The following is a 17,086-nucleotide window of genomic DNA, read 5'->3' as shown; positions in this document are numbered from 1 at the left end:
TTGTGTTAAAAAAATATTTATGATAAGTCGTAAACCCCAATTTTCACAATGAATAATGAATGATTTTTTCTACAAAAATGTGTTTGGGCCATTGATGGTTTGGGCAGAAAATATTGAATAGCCTTCTGCAGAGTTTATTTATTTGGGACGTTCCTATTGTATTACAATTATTATTACATGCATTGTAGCTTGTGACTTTAAAAATAATAGAAATAATACATAGGTAGTGTGGAGAGAACTTTTATTTAATTTTTGTTTGTAAATTTGTTTAAAAAAAATATAGGAATATCCTTTAATAAAAATGTACGACTATCATAATATCTGTATTGTATGTAGGTACCTATTATCATTTCCATGGCAATAATAATGTGAGTAGGGAAGGACAAACAACATAGATTGAATCGTTTAGAATAAGTAGGTACTAACAAATTAGGTACCTACTAGTCCAGTGCGGACATCTAATTATCTTAGGTGGTGTTAGTCATAGATTATTAAATAAATACGGTGGTAGATGTATATTACAATAATTGTAACCAAAGCATCACCATTGTAACATAACATGCATACAATACAATATTAGTCCTTATAATGTTGAATATAGTAGGTACTAATTAATGACAATTTTATATTATTCTATAAGAATCGCGCTTAGCAACCTGAGTTTCACCTTCCGTCATGTTTTATCTTATATAAATGAAAATGACACACCATTGGTAATTTAATTACAAATAATGCTATGTTTACGTTGTTTGGATGACTTGAAACTTTTATTAGATGTAGGTACGGCCTTATGCCCCTTATAGTGGAGAAGGTTCAAAATAAATCTTTGAGAATCCTTTAAAGCTGTGTGGATAGTGGATACTATCCATGGTTTTATCCGATTGATTTCTCAAGACGTATGCTTACATACTGCATTCTGAAAGTTAAAAAGAGAGCTAGGTATTTAGGCTACGTACTTTTTCCAACTTATATCTACCCAGTACAAATGAGAACTCTGCCATTATTGGTACTTAGTATTGATTTTATTATAAGTATATTATTTTATAACTTTCTTGATAATCTAAGTTGTTTGTTCTGCCAAGGTGCAATAATTGCTAATGATAATTGGGCAGGAAATAACTATGTTCAACCAAATCGCTTCGGATAATCGTATATTCCACCTGCGTGAGAACGAGTTTATGTGAACGCTATTTTATAAATTCTTGGTATAGGTAGGCACTTACTGTTTTTTCTAATACTATTTCTTTATTTTTTAAACACTATTTTAATACTATTTCTTGATGTTTGATATTCTGTGCTCGTATTTAAATGGAATTTGTAAAATTTTCTATAAGTACGTAAATATTTTTTTAATTTGAATCTATAAGGTACTTATGTGGATATGTTGTTTGTTATGACTAATTAATTACAAACTTATCTATCCCAAATGAGACAGTAAGTTATAATCAGTGACGAGTGGTGGTAGAGGTATCATGCACTGGTTATAGTGGTAGATAAAGTAAAAATAAAGAATAATACAATTTTTGACGGTATACTTTGTTAAAACAAGATTATTTCGCCTGCGGCGCTGACAATCCTTACCAACCTGCCCAATATAGATCCACGTAAGAAGTTTAAAGTTTATTGTTGCATTTTTATATCAAAAGTACGTACGTACGTAAAGAAAGGATTAGCATAAGTACTTAGTTTCGGAAAATTATACAACGTTCCTGTTCGTGAAATTTTCCATTTCGAGCACTGACATATTCAAGTTATATTGTGTGTAGCAAGTATAAATTATATTTCACAATATAAATGCACTGTCACATTAAATATTATTAATACGTTGGTTAGAACTTGGAACGCGTATCGTTTGCAATAATGCAGTTTTGCGTCAGCGGAACTACCTGAAGGCTGTTGGGAAACTGAGCTGCAGGTCGATAGCCTTAGTTAAGAATATAACCTGTCTACCAGTTAAGACGAAAAGAGTGACACTTCACAGTGAAGAAAAATACCGGAACTATACTATCAATGACACCCAAAGTGTATATTATTATGATTAAGATTTTTTCTTTTGATTCTAATAATTATAAAGTTCCACGAACTAAGTAAATCACAAGGATATAATATTTAAAGTGAAGTACATATTGCAACCAAATTAATTTAATATGTAATTGTATCAATAACAGGCGGATATAACAATAAATAACGTTGAGACACTCATACCATTCAAAAATAATAATTCAACATTTATTTATAATGTAGGACAAAACTGTAAACTTATTTTTTATCGAATACAGTAAGAATGAAATATTTAAGTATGTAATGCATAAAATAATTAAATTTATGTACAATATTCGTTAAACTCTGCATATGGAACAGAATTTCCCAAACTGTGACAAAGTGATTCTTTTCATAGTTATTAAAATCATAATGAGTATTTTGAGATACATGTTTGTATTTTATCAGTGAAGGTAGGCTGTTAAGATTCGACGTAAATAGTGTACAGCAAACGTTGTAAGTCATAGTTATTTGTTTTACTGAGCTATGATGGTGATGGTTAGTTTTTTAAATTCAATTAAACTCATATTTCACATTTCTATCATATTTCAGTTGGTTACGTGTAAATCGTACGTAAAATACTGTGGCACAGTTCGCCGTGAGCTTTCTTATCGGAAAGAGATGACCGTACACTATACATCTCCAATTTTATTAAATTCAAAATGTACATTAATTCAATTTTCATAGCTGATTTTGGCAAAATTGATAAATTCAAGAATGAAAACCTAACCTAACCTAACAAATTAATATTCCAGTATATCGGCTATTTTCATAATTGTCTGCTGCTGGCTTCTTGTAAAGAATGTAAAGTATAAACCGACAAGAACCATGTTTTATTTATACATGAATTTTATGTCCGTACTATACGAGCCAAAGAGGTTGGACGGTCTTTAATATACGGCCATACATTTCCGATACAATATTTTACGGTAAAGTGTGATACGGCGAACTGCATACGTGCAAGTTTACGGACACGAGTGCAGATAGACTGTGGGGATCCTACAAAATAGTGTGTTCTAATGGATTTAAGTTTTGTACTATTCCATTTGAGTCGTTTTTTGCGACCGGGGTTTCGCCAACGGACCATACGCAGTCACAGACCTAGGTTAAGGTTTCGATTGCTAATGAGTTGTTTTATTTTGAGAACTGCACTTTTTGCGATCTCAATTCTTATTTTTATTTCGTTAGACTGGTCCCATTTCTCATTGGTCCTTGAAAAGGAAAAGTGAAAAGGAAAAGAAAAAGTGGGCACTATTACTAAGGATTGCTCATGTACCAAAATACTAATTAATTATTCTAAATAAAAAAAAACGGTTTGATATAAAATGTTGTTTCTAGAATGAAAAAAACACAGAGCGTCATTATGATATTATATACCTACTACAAATTCAACAAATTATTCAGGCATAATAATTATCTCCTAAAGATCTTTAGAGTATAATTTATATTATATTATGTAAAATAAGCAGATATAGTATATTTTTAGGCAAGCAATAATAACAGTGTGACGTCATTTTAATTGAATTGTTTTGAAACTAAAATGTCTCCTTTGCCAAAACCAGTTATTATTGGTCACCGTTCCAAAGTAAAAGTGAGGTTTAATTTATTATTTATTTATGTTTACCAGCAAGCAATCGCCATAATAGCACCACCGGTACATGTTATATTGTGAGTTAATGCATTCAATTTCTGTTTACATCTGTACAGCCTTGACACTAGACGCATATGGGCATCGGGGACTTATGGAGGCATTGCCCTTATGAAAATTGAAAGGATTATATTTGACTACTGTGACAAATTAATTGGGTAATTGGTATTAAAGGTTCTAGGTGGAAATTTGAGTTTTACAACAGACAGTTACTGTCACCAGACTGTCAACAGACTCAATTCATTATTTTTACTTAATATAAAGAACATGACACATTATAAATCCAAAACTTTCATAATATGACAGAAAAAGTATTAATAATATCCAAATACAAATACAGGATTATATGAGTAAATAATAAAAATAAAACTACATGGAAGCATACCGTGTGAACTAAGTGGGCTCTATCTTAAAAACCGATGCGCTTTGATTGAATACAGTTATTGCCCTTCCAATTATTGGTCTTACTATTAGCGGGCTAGCTCTGCACCATGGGAGAACAAATAACGGATGCACCCCATTGTAAACAGACTGTCAACATAATGTCAACAAACTTTCAACAGACTGTCAACAAGTTGTCAACAGAATGTCAACGAACTTTCAACAGATCGTCAATAGACTGTCAATAGATGAAAAATATGAAAATCTTTAAAAAAAAAATATGGGTATGTACGTTTCATAATCAATTAACATGCAAAAAAATCATTGCTGGCTTCATAGTCCAATGCGTAAGATACTGGCTTCTCATACCAAGTATTCCGGTTTCAACTCCCAATAAGGTCACAATTACATCTTATGTGATTCTCTGAAGTCTATGGTTTTCTACAATTTTTTCATTACTATATTATTACCTATTTAAAACTACCCTCTTAATATCCTGCAGTATCAATTAAAAAAATATAGATAACACAACTATTGCTGAATTAAATCTGTTACACTTATTAATGTAGATTTTTTTATATAGGTATTATTTTTTTAACGTGATTTCCAAACTAGTTAGCGGATTAGGTATTCACGTATTTAAAACCGTCAATTACGTAATGTAAATATTAATGGCTGTAAAAATAATAGAGAAAAATTAAACACGAGTTGTAAAACACGATATTATTATATTATAATTTACCAAATTTAAATAACTACATATTAATTCTATTTGCTATTATAAGTAGCCAACATGATTTTTTTCATTGACTTGTGAATCCGATGTGGGGAGTCTTGATCGCTTCCAGAAAAATAGGTTTTAATAACTTTTATCTTTATAAGATATACAATTTTAGTCATTCACTCGATATAATATCGTCACTGTTCTGGCAGAAGACACTAATTCGAAAAAATTACATATTGAGTTAGTACCAAAATGTTCCTTATTTCAAACTTTACCGTCTGGAAACCTTCTTAATAAATAAACAGTCTTTATTTTAAAGTTATCCTTTTTACGATTACTTAATAAACTCACATGATAGACCATTATTTCAAACATTTTAACAACTTCAAAGTCAAATTACTCAAAACTAGTATTCTCCAGTTAGTGTGTTCTGCCAGAACAGAGACGATATTAGGTCCATACTTTGGATTCAAAGACACGTTTAAAACAATACATGAATTTGCCACACATAAGCGGACATTTTAGCACTATTTCATCGTAGAATCAATTTTATTTTATCAATAATATCATATCAAATTATTTTAAAGAAGAGTGCCACAAAAAAATACAATACTTTATTGATGATCTTTCCTTTCTCTCTAATTTCAAATAGTGTCCAAACTGTGAAATGTATTTTTACCATCAAAAAACGCTGTGTATTTCTTAATTGTAATTTTCTAAATAATTGTAGGTTTTTTTAAAATGTGTTACAAATAATCCATAGATTCCATTGAAAGTATAATATAGATGTCACAGTTTATTCACAAACTTAAAATATACAAATAAATATATTTGCATTTACATTGTAGTATTAATTTGTATATTGTAGCATTTACCGAAGACTGAACTTGTCTTGCCACAGAAACTTATTATTTCTCATGAATTTCATAAAATATGAGTAATGCCTCAAATACATTATTATCACGTTATGTGCTATCATGTGCTGTCACAGTAAGCTGCCACTACGAAAAAAATGGTAATGTCGTTTTTCTTGGTATTGAAAATGTTATCAGACTGATGCTCCCATCCCATAGCACATTTAGAATCTTTAAACAAGCATTGTCAGTTAGAAAAATCTGCCAGAACGACAATGAGGTCACATCGCACTAGTCAGTGAACGTTTTTTCTATTTTCTGCAGGCTTACACATTTTTGATCACATCAAAATTGAGTGTTCTTTGTTTTTAGTTGTTTTCTCTTTGGGTTTTTCATTAAATTATTATCTACGTTTGGTGTTATGCTGGTTAGGTTATGCGCAAGTAATTTTAACGTATGCTGTTAAAATTAATTGAAATGACCATGAATAATGAATAATGAATAATAATAATTCAAAGTTCTAATTAAGTAGAGTTGGTACTTTCCATAATTGAATTTATAGAGATAGTGCCCAATCGAAATATTCTGTGGAATGACGAAACCATAGACTAAATTTGTCGCCGTGCACGTGACAGCACATGACGGGATCATAATGTAATCGTAGCATTAAGGTCCAAGTAAGTTATGCTACATTTCTTATATAACTGTAATAGTTGTGAACGATGAATAATAATATTATAATTATAAAAGTAGGTATACGATAATATTGTAGTATGAAATGATATCGTAATGGCTAATTATACTCACTGCATTATCAGTTTGCACAATATTGATTTCGTTATGCAGATTTTTGAATGCAATTGATTTTTAAAGTAATCGAAGAATTAGTATTGGCCAATACGTCATGCCTGGTTGATTAATTTTATATATCGTATTTAACTTTTTTTCTACTCATATGTTATAATATCAGGTACGAAGAGATTGATGTAATAAATTCGTTTTATTATAGTTTTAAAAAAAACTAAACGTGAAAGGATCCATAATCATTCGGTGACGTAAATGTAGGTAATGCACCGTATTTTATGATTTCGCAAATCGTAATTTTTGTCTACTAAAACTAATCTAACTGCAGTCTTAATAAACCATTTTTTTTACTCAACGAATAATTCACAAGATTCGAGAATATAACACTCTATATATCGAATATACATAACTTGTAAACACCTATATTATATAGGTATATATAGAATTCAATAAATAATATAATGTCACTTACATTCTCAAATCTTGTGATTTATTTGTTGAATGAAAGAAATGCTTTATTGAAAATTATAAGCAAGTTCAAGTAGACGTTATAATTAAATATTTGGTGAGAGCCTGGCGTCGGTTAGTAATTTAACCAATTAATATTCCTTGAATTAAAACACAGATACCGATACCATTTCATGTAGGACCGACTAGTTTAAATGTATCGTAATTAAGTAGGAGGCCTGTAGCTTAATTGAAAGCATATTGACGCAAAACCAATGGATACATGGGTTCAAATCCAGTCGGCCGTCGTATTTTTTTCAAATGTGACTTATTCTAGTAGTTATAAAAATATCTGAGGTGTTTTCAAGTTATGTATCCATGTTAACTGCATTTTCTTATACATACAAAGTCATTTTTTGACTGGTCATGGTGAATTTACTGCAAAGCTTTTTGAGCTGGGATTTGTCAACCGACTAACATGTTCATGTGGCGAAAAACAACAAGATGCAAGCCACATCATTTAGGAATGTCTAAGAATGTGCTCCGAGAGTGTTGATACAACCAGCTATCTCTTCACATAGTTTTTGAATGTCCGCATTGTTTGGCTTTGTTTTTGTATTATATTTAATATTAAATTCATTTCATCTTATGTTAGTTCTCCGTGCCTTTCTCTCCATTGGCAGTTTTTATTAACTTATTATTAACTCAGTAAACTAGGGTAAAGCTCACTTGAGAACGTGGTGACCTCAGTCTTCGGCATCTGCTTCTGAAATATTATTAGGCGTAAAAAATGGCTATTACAAGATAAAAAGAACTTTTTACATACAACGTTTTTAAATTTTCTGTTGAATCATACAAACTTAACTTGACTAGCTTAAACGATTAAAAAAAATGTACTGATAGAAATAATACTGAAATGTATATTGATTTTCATAGTAACATACGTATATATTATTAATTTAGTTGCTATGACCCCAGATTCCTAGCAACCAATAATAGTGGATTGGATTACGGATTTCTTCCGAAATAACTTTTCATACAAAACAGAATTAACTGAAAATGAATTCAATTCTACTTAAAGATGGCTAAAAGTATTAAAAAATGCATTGGCATCGTGTTCTGATATATTCTAAAAGTTTCAAATGTCTAGCTAGTCAGGAAGATGGTTAAAAATCGATTGCAAGATTTGTACCGGATAAACAACCACCGGACAAAATTAGAATACGACCTAATAAAAACGTTGTAATAATAAAATAGTCCCTTCAAATTGCAATAGGCTTTGTATCTAAGTGAATATAATATGTCACATATCATAATTACGATTATCCCCCTTTATTTATTCAATAATTTAATTTGGTGCGTACTGTAGACATTTCATAAACTATTTTTTTACTCAAAAATAATTCACAAGAAAAGAAATCAAAACGATTTTTTCTAATAGTTATATATTTCTCTGAAGTGTTTTTAAATAATTAAGTTCAATAAAAAATATTGCATTCTCAAATATTGTGAATCGTTCGTTCGATAAAAATATAGTTTATTTAATTATTAGGAAGCGCAAATACATTATAACTAAAATTTGGAGAGATCCTGATACTGGTTAGTAGGTAATATTAAGTAAGGTAATTTTATACTTAGATTTAAAATATACAAGCCGACTACGCTTCAAAAATTTAAAAACTACTAGCTAATTTTATCGCAATTAGATAGGATGCATATAGCTTAGTCGGTAGAGCACTTCGGTATGAATCCATTGAACCTTAGTTCGAGTCCAACTGATTTTTTCTAGTAGTTATATATGCCTCTGAGGTCTTTTCAAAGTATGTATGTTTAATATGGATATTTCGTTTGACATGGTTTTTTTTACAAACCCGAGGTTGATCCCACGGTTTCAGAGATAAGCTTTTCAGTAGGCACACGTTATAAAACATGACAAAAATGATCATTAACACCAAAACACCCTCTAACGTCTCGTCAGCTGAATGCAGAACTCACAATTGAAATATTTTAGAAGGGAGTTTTTTGATACAACCTATATAAATCATTTATTATTTGTATAGATAAATTTATACATAATATTTTAGTAAAACTATTGATGAAAATAATGATTCATAAATGTGCCTATATAAGTTATAAATAGCTTTAGATAGGATGTTTCAATGAAAACTCAGTAAAATATTTAAAATTTGAGTTAGAATAGTTTTGCATTCAGCTGGCGATCTGTATATTCTGATTTGCCTAATCGTGGGTAATAAATTTAGTCAGGGGTGAACTGGGCTACAAGTTAACCGTCCAGAGATGAACTGGAACATGAAGCAACTAAACCAATCGAATAATCTCTTTACCAACCAGCGGGCAAGTAGCGCACGAAATCTCAGACATGCAGGTACGTAATTGAACTACACACAGATAGATGTTTTGATGAAATTTTACCGTCAATAGCGAAAGTAGTAGAGTATCCTCCACCTAACCTTGCCATTTGGATTAGATTTTTTTGTATTAAAACGTGAGTAAACCAATCAAGTGCTTGGAATTTACTAATCCAATTATTATAATTCTAATACACAAAAACCGATAGTCAATAATAACGCAATTTGATAAGCATTTCATGTATGACCTACTAGTTTAATTTATCGTAATTAGATAGTAGACTCGTAGCATAATTGATTAATGCACAGATTGGCGCGCCACTAATGGTTACACGGGTTCAAATCCCGTCGAGGTTCGTATTTTTTTCAAATATGATTTTTTCTAGTGGGTGTTTTCAAGTTATGTATGTTCAGTATCCAATTTAATTAAAAAATATTCCAAAAGTTCTGTGACATCAATATTACGATAAAATTTTTCGTTTGGTTGGTATTAGACAATGATTTATTATCGATTAAATGCCATATGTAGTTGAAGATTGTTACAATCTCTCATTGTATGAATAATTACTAAATCTCACGAGTCATATCACAGAGGTGTAAATCGATGTCTGTGTGTAAATCGGTCAGAACGAGTCACGTCTCGCGGAGATTCAAAAGAACTAAACATCACGGTTTTTTTTATCGCATTTATTATTATTTAGCTAGCGGAACCCGTGCTAACTGCAGGCCAGTGTACCAACTTTCACTTCCACGAGTTCCATTGGATCGCAATTCGAGATGAAGAATGCCGATCGCGGAGATTGCAAGAGAATTTTACAATTTAAAATGTATTCATAAAAGTTTTATAACTAATATTATATTATTTGTATGCGTACTTTGGCTATAACATGCGGTTGATACGCCGACGTTACTGAGCAATTCGACTTGAAAATAAACCGTCGGAAAATAAACGTATTTTGAAACGTGCGAATGTATCTTTCTTTACTAAAGAATTTTAGTTATATAGAATGAGACAAATTGTACACTTTTCCTATTATGACATTTGAACACATTTATCAAATGAATAAATCATGAACTATATTTTTTAATTCAACGAACAATTAATTATTTACAAGTTTGAGAATGTAACAATATTTTATTGAACTTACATAATTTGTAAACACACTAAGAAATTATATTTTATGATAAAAAAATACGACGCCCAGTGGGACTGGAATCCACGTCAACTGGATTCACGCCAATATGTTTTACCAATTGACTCATATGACTTCTATCTAATTACGGCGAAATTAACTAAGAGTCTTTATATCTTGAAGTGCTTCATAAGTTGCGTTAATTTTTAGCAGCCAGATTGTGTATTTAATACCTTGGACGCTGAAGACGCACATGCGCGTAATGACCAGGCGGCCGATCGATGTAATTAACGTGAATTTTAAAGGTGCTAATTAAAAAATCATTATATAGTCAGCAGCGAATGAGTTAAGTATCAAAGTATCAATTACCGTAATAATCACTAACCGGTGTCAGGATCTCTCCAAATTTTAGTTAAAACGCACTTGAACGTATATAACTTGAAAACACCTCGGATATATACCCAGTAGAAAAAATTATATTTGAAAAAAATACGAAACACGACGGTATTTGAACCCGTATAACCATATAGTCAATAATAACGCAATTTGATAAGCATTTCATGTACAACCTACTACTTTAAATTGTCGTAATTATATAGGAGGCTCGTAGCATAATTAGTTAATGCATAGATTGGCGAGACACCAATGGTTATATGGGTTCAATTCGGGGAGTTATGTATCGTCACTGTTCTGGAAGAAAACACTAATTCGAAAAAATGTCATATTGAGTTAGTACCAAAATGTTCCTTATTTCAAACTATACCGTCTGGAAACCTTCTTAATTAATAAATAAACAGTCTTTATTTTAAAGTCATCTTTTTTACGATTACTTAATAAACTCACATGATTGACCATTAATTTTCAAACATTTTAACAACTTCAAAGTCAAATTACTCAAAACTAGTATTCTCCAGTTAGTGTGTTCTGCCAGAACAGAGACGGTATGTTCAATATAAGAAATTATTATTACATTCTCAAAATCTTGTGAATAATTAGTCATTGAATAAAAGAAATGGTTTATTAAAAGAAGAAGACTTAGTTCGTTGTTGCAGCAGTTGGTGAAGCATAGATTTTCTACTGGCTGGAGGAGCATTGGAGTCGGCAGCAAAAGTGGCCACTACTCTCTGTTTTATTATATTTTAATGAGATAACAACCACAAAAATAAAAACATACTTAAAAATTGCGCATCCATTTATAACAATTCGATTTTTCGCAACGTAAATAATTGTTAAAAATATATATCTTTGAAAATCCTCTAAAATGTACATATAAAATTCCTAAAAGGTGGTATTCGAATATATATCTTTCACTTTCTGGGTGAGTAATTTTATTTAGCTAATTAACTACCATCCCAATTAAATATTCTTGATTGATTGATTGATATTAGAATATATGTATTTATACTATATTACACTCGTTTGGTTGAGCAAGCAGTGTTGCATGTAATTTTCTCTTTTTTCCCTATTTATAACACTACCATGGTTAAGTAACTACAGTTTTAATACTATCGACCGTAAGTATTTGATGGAATTCGAATTTAAATTCTAAGGGATTTCAGTTTTGTACTATTCCATTTGAGTCATTTTTACAACGTTTTTATTAGGTCGTATTCTTATTTGTCCGGTACAAATCTTGCAATCGATTTTTAACTAACTTCTCGTCTAGCTAGACATTTTAAACTTTTAGAATATATCAGAATACGATGCCAATGTACGTTTTTAATACTTTTAGCCATTTTTAAGTAGAATTAAATTCATTTTCAGTTAATTCTGTTTTGTATGAAAAGCTATTTCGGAAGAAATCCGTAATCCAATACACTATTATTGGTTGCTAAGGTCCTAAAAACTAAATTATTAATATATTCGTGCGTTACTATAGAAATCAATATGAGTGTCAAAATGACATTTCAGTATTATTTCTATCAAATACATTTTTTTTGATCGTTTAAGCTAGTCAAATCAAGTATATATGATTCAACAGAAAATTTAAAAACGTTGTATATAAAAAAATATTTTTATCTTGTAATAATTATTTAAAAATAATATTATAAAAAATAAAAAAGTAGGTATCATAATATAAGAATATGATTGAATAATAATTGTTGAACTAATAATTTTTAAAGACGGATATTATAGACATATAATATCTCATTAGTTAACTCCATCAATTTCCATTGCTCCCAGAATTGACGATTTGACACCTCTTGAGTGTAGTATTTTATTGTTTATAATAAAATTTTCCGACCATGTCCGATAGGATCATATGGGCCTCCACAGAGTAGAGGTTTTGTATTAACAGAGTTTTGTTTTTTACGAGAAATGGAGTCAACCACTTGCTCAACATACTAGGTCCAAACCCTGACTCACACACAGATTGAAATACAATATGTGTACTTGCCAGATCCAGGATTCGAACCTGAGACCCACGGCGTGATAGTCCATTGCTTAAGCCGCGCGGCCACCGTGTGGTTATAATAATAAAATTACTAATGCTATATTAGGTTTGAAGATTTATTATACGCTTATTGAGTGCATTATTATTGATACGGTATGGGATTTTTTACACTATTTTTTATTTATATATATTTTTTAACACTACTTCAACTATTTATAATTATATATTTTTTTTATTGGATCCTTGACAAGGTAGGTGATAAGTTTTTACCTACTATATTGTATTGATTTATTATATAAGTTAGAGTTAATAGTGTCCGTTCGTCAGTGTGTGTTTGCCTTTTGGTGAGTATACACAGCGCCTGAAAATTCAATTCAATTCAATTCAATTTATTTATTTTTACATATTGTGGACATTACAAATTATAAGTTTAAGACGTTCACAACATGAGATAAAAAAGAGATAGATAGTATGATATTAAACAAATATGTACATACAAAAATATTAATTATATAGGTACATGGAAATACACCGGATGAGTTAAGCAGACCCTATTTTAAAAAATTATAAAATAACGTCCACCTATACTCATTCTCACGTAGGTGGAATATATCAACACCCGAAGCAATTTCGTTGAACATAGTTATCGCCCTCCCAATTGGCATTACCAGTGGCAGGTTGGTTCTGCACCTTGGGAGAATAAACAACTCATGTTCTTTATTTCTAAGATAGTTATCAGGGACACACAGGTCAACACTGCCCAGAATGGCAAAGTTCTCATTTATACCTCGTATAAGTCGAAAAAAATACATAGCTAAATAAAGATTTCTTCTAAATTGCAAACTGCAGTATGTAAGCATACCTAAGAGAAAGTCAGTTGGATAAAGCCACGGATAGTATCCGTACAACCTCAAATAAAGGAGTCTCAAGAATTTGAAAAAAATGACGACAGGCGAAACCTGGGTCGCAAAAAACGACTTAAATGGAATAGTACAAAACTTAAATCCATTAGAATTTAACTACAGTTTTTATTATGCATTCATTAATTTGTGATTTTAAACCCACGTAGGTGTGTGTGAAAATAAACATCAAATAGTGTCAACTCCATAATCTAAGATGGATAACATCGTAAGTCAACCTCGTTAGCAGTGTTTATAGCCATTCACACTGTAAGACTAACACAAAATAAATAAAATTTAGGTTTATATGTATTGGTCATCGTCTTGAAAAAATGGTCTTTATAATTAATAATTTTTCCCAGATCTTTGTTTTCATAAAAATTTTACTTTGTAATGGATAACGTAAATATGATTATCTACGAAAAATGTACAAAATTAACGAACTTTGTAATTATTGACTAAGTTTAATGATCTTAATAACAAGCTTATATAGAACGTCCGGTATGAAGCAAGTTCATTAAAGACGTCCTTGCTCTTGCAAAGAAGTCAATAATTAAAATATAAGTTACATACTATATAGTATATAACATCCAGCATTCGAAATGGAAAATTTTATGAACCGGAACATCAATCATTTTCTGAAAATATTAACATAGCTATATTTTATCTGTATTTTATAAAGAAAATGTTATATGGCACTCCGTTGCGCTCAGTCATTTTGAGCTCTGTTAATATCCCCACTTCATCCTCCTTTTTTTGTTATCTACAAAATAATAGTTGTAATTAAAAGGTGATCATGGAAAGGAGTCAAATTATTTGCCCAGGAATCGTAATAGAATGAATTTACATGATTTTTGTAGTATGCATTTAAAAAAATTAAACAAGTTGTTATTTATCACAAAAACTAGTTTCGCTGTCTAATAATGAATTGCTTCATAAACATCGTGTCCGAAAACTGTCAACATATCACAATTTGCCGTGAAGTGTTGTATCCGAAATATATGGCCTTATATTAAAGACCGTCCAACCTCTTTGGGTCGTATAGTAGTGACATAAAATGCATGTGTAAAAAAACACGGTTCTTGTCGGTTTATACTTTACAGGAAGCCAGCAGCAGATATTATTATGAAAATAGCCAATATACTGGAATATTCGTTAGGTTAGGTTAGATTTTCATTCTTGAATTCATCAATTTTGCCAAAATCAGCTATGAAAATTGGATTAATGTTCATATTGAATCTAATAAAATTGGAGACCGTATAGTATACGGTCATCTCTTTTCGATAGAAAGCTGACTGCGAACTGTGCCACGGTGAAATGTTTTACGTACAACTTACGTATTACCAGCCTATCTAGCTCAGATGTTAAAATTAATTTTTCCACGAGACGGAATGATAATTTTGGGGATTTCATGGACCGGAATGTCGCTTTGGTGCACTCCAGTTCATTTCAAGCCCTGGTAACATCCCCTCTTCGTCTTCCCTTTTTTATTATCTACAAAATAATAGATGTAGGCAATTAAAAGGTGGTCATGGAAAGGAGTGAATTTGTTTGCTCAGGAATCGTAGCACAATGAACTTACTATGTTTTCGTAGTATGTATTTAAAAAAATGAAGTTGTTATTTATCACAAAAACTATTTTCGCTGTCTAATAATGAATTGCTTCATATACATAGGATTAATGCATTATCATGTTGATAATAACATAAATAATTGTATAACAAAAAAGTCACGTCAGTAGAAAAAGAAGACGATTTCGCTAAAATCGAGAGCTACACAACAAGGTGCATTATTGGTGTCGATCGGTAGGCAAAACTTTCGAGCGCGTACAATGTCAACAATATTTGAAAACGTCTCGACCTCTATGTCGATTGGCCACTTAAATGTTAGATAATCACACTGTGTGACGATAATAATATTATTTACCGTAATCAATGGATTGGCATTCAACATGAAAAAAATATCGGTTATCACACTCTAGGTCATGGATATTGAATCTATTTAGACTTGGGGGCTTTTATTATGTACTATATTATATCTATATTATATTACTTAGGTGCTCAGAACTCTATGATGTTATATACACCGTCATGGTGATACCTTTGTGGTTTGTTGAACTTGCCGGTAGAAGATTGCGGCAGAGGTCACCACTGTGGTGTTCGATGTGTGTGTGTTATCACTTTGGGGGTTGTCGATGTGTCGTAGGTTATGGTGTTGAGGATGATGATGAAGAAGTCGAAGATGTATTCAGGAGCGAGTGTTATTAGGCGTAACGGTTGGTACAGTAGTATGTTACAGCAGTTATGTTACAATACTAAACTTATGATGGGTACGGATCCGAGGTCCGCATCTCGGTACAATCAGATGTTGGGCGAAGCGATATAGAGACTGCGATGGTAACAGACTGGAAACGTATATTCGAGTGACATTTGACAAATTATTATTCGTAATTTATACAGTCGAAAGTAATACATAAACATTATATTCTAGTATATAATTATATTGAACGAGTCAGCGGTTTAAATACGAGTAGCTGTGAATTTTATTTAATATTACAGTCATAATATAATATGATACTATGGGAATGGATATAAGACTAATTTTTCATTGCGATACCGTATTTAATATCGCCAATCAATCTGCTGATTAAGGTAATAAGTTATAATTTCTACATCTACACCTTTATTTCAATTCACTGATAGATTAATGGTGACATCTGCTCTTGCCAATTCCTTTGTTCTTCTTCAATTCAACGTTATTCTGTGCTATATTTCGTTTGTTAATTACGTCACATACTCTCAGTGACGTCCCGTGGGGGTAGGCAGATTGAGCGTCACTTGGGGGGCGGCAGTTACTCGAAGGGCGGCAAATCAAGGAGAACCATTTGGTATATAGCTAATATAGAAATACCTACCTAAACATAGTAATAACGGAAAATCTTTCGATTAAAAAAAAGAGATTACTGCTAATGTAGTCTTTTGAAGCAGAGAGGCATTTAAATTAGATTTGGATGACATAATTACTGACTTTGCAAAAAAGGCCAGGAAACTTTTTTTATTTTAATCGTTGAGTGTTGATGAGTGTTGAGACTATTAATAAAATAGTGTATTTATGATAAAAAGTAGGTTAATATTAAATAAATACCAAGAAAAAATATTTTGTTTACATGTTGTACAATAATAGATAGCATGGTGAAAATGGTCTGAAAATAATAAATCGTGTATTGCTAAATGGTACAGAACAAATTTGTCAGAAATATCAACCAAATAAGACCTCAGACTGGAGATTTGGGTAAATGTCTATCTTGATTATATTATATTTATTCCCCTTTTATATGTAAATTAAATGTTGTATGTTTTAAAGCGTATATAATTTGATAGTAATGTTATATT

The 17,086-nt window shown here is 31.0% G+C and overlaps 1 protein-coding gene across 1 annotated transcript in view; it reads right to left on the bottom strand.

Annotated features, from left to right (window-relative positions):
- Ugt50B3 (UDP-glycosyltransferase family 50 member B3) overlaps positions 1–17,086 on the bottom strand; it is a 195,586-nt gene that overhangs the window by 120,450 nt on the left and 58,050 nt on the right. The gene's annotated exons all lie outside the window — the stretch shown is intronic.

This window comes from Rhyacophila brunnea, unplaced genomic scaffold, assembly GCF_057557595.1.
Source record: "Rhyacophila brunnea isolate RB1 unplaced genomic scaffold, BYU_Rbru_1.0 scaffold_21, whole genome shotgun sequence".
Lineage (NCBI taxonomy): Eukaryota > Metazoa > Arthropoda > Insecta > Trichoptera > Rhyacophilidae > Rhyacophila > Rhyacophila brunnea.
Note: the sequence above shows the minus strand (reverse complement) of the source record. Positions and strands in the feature narration are given on the sequence as shown.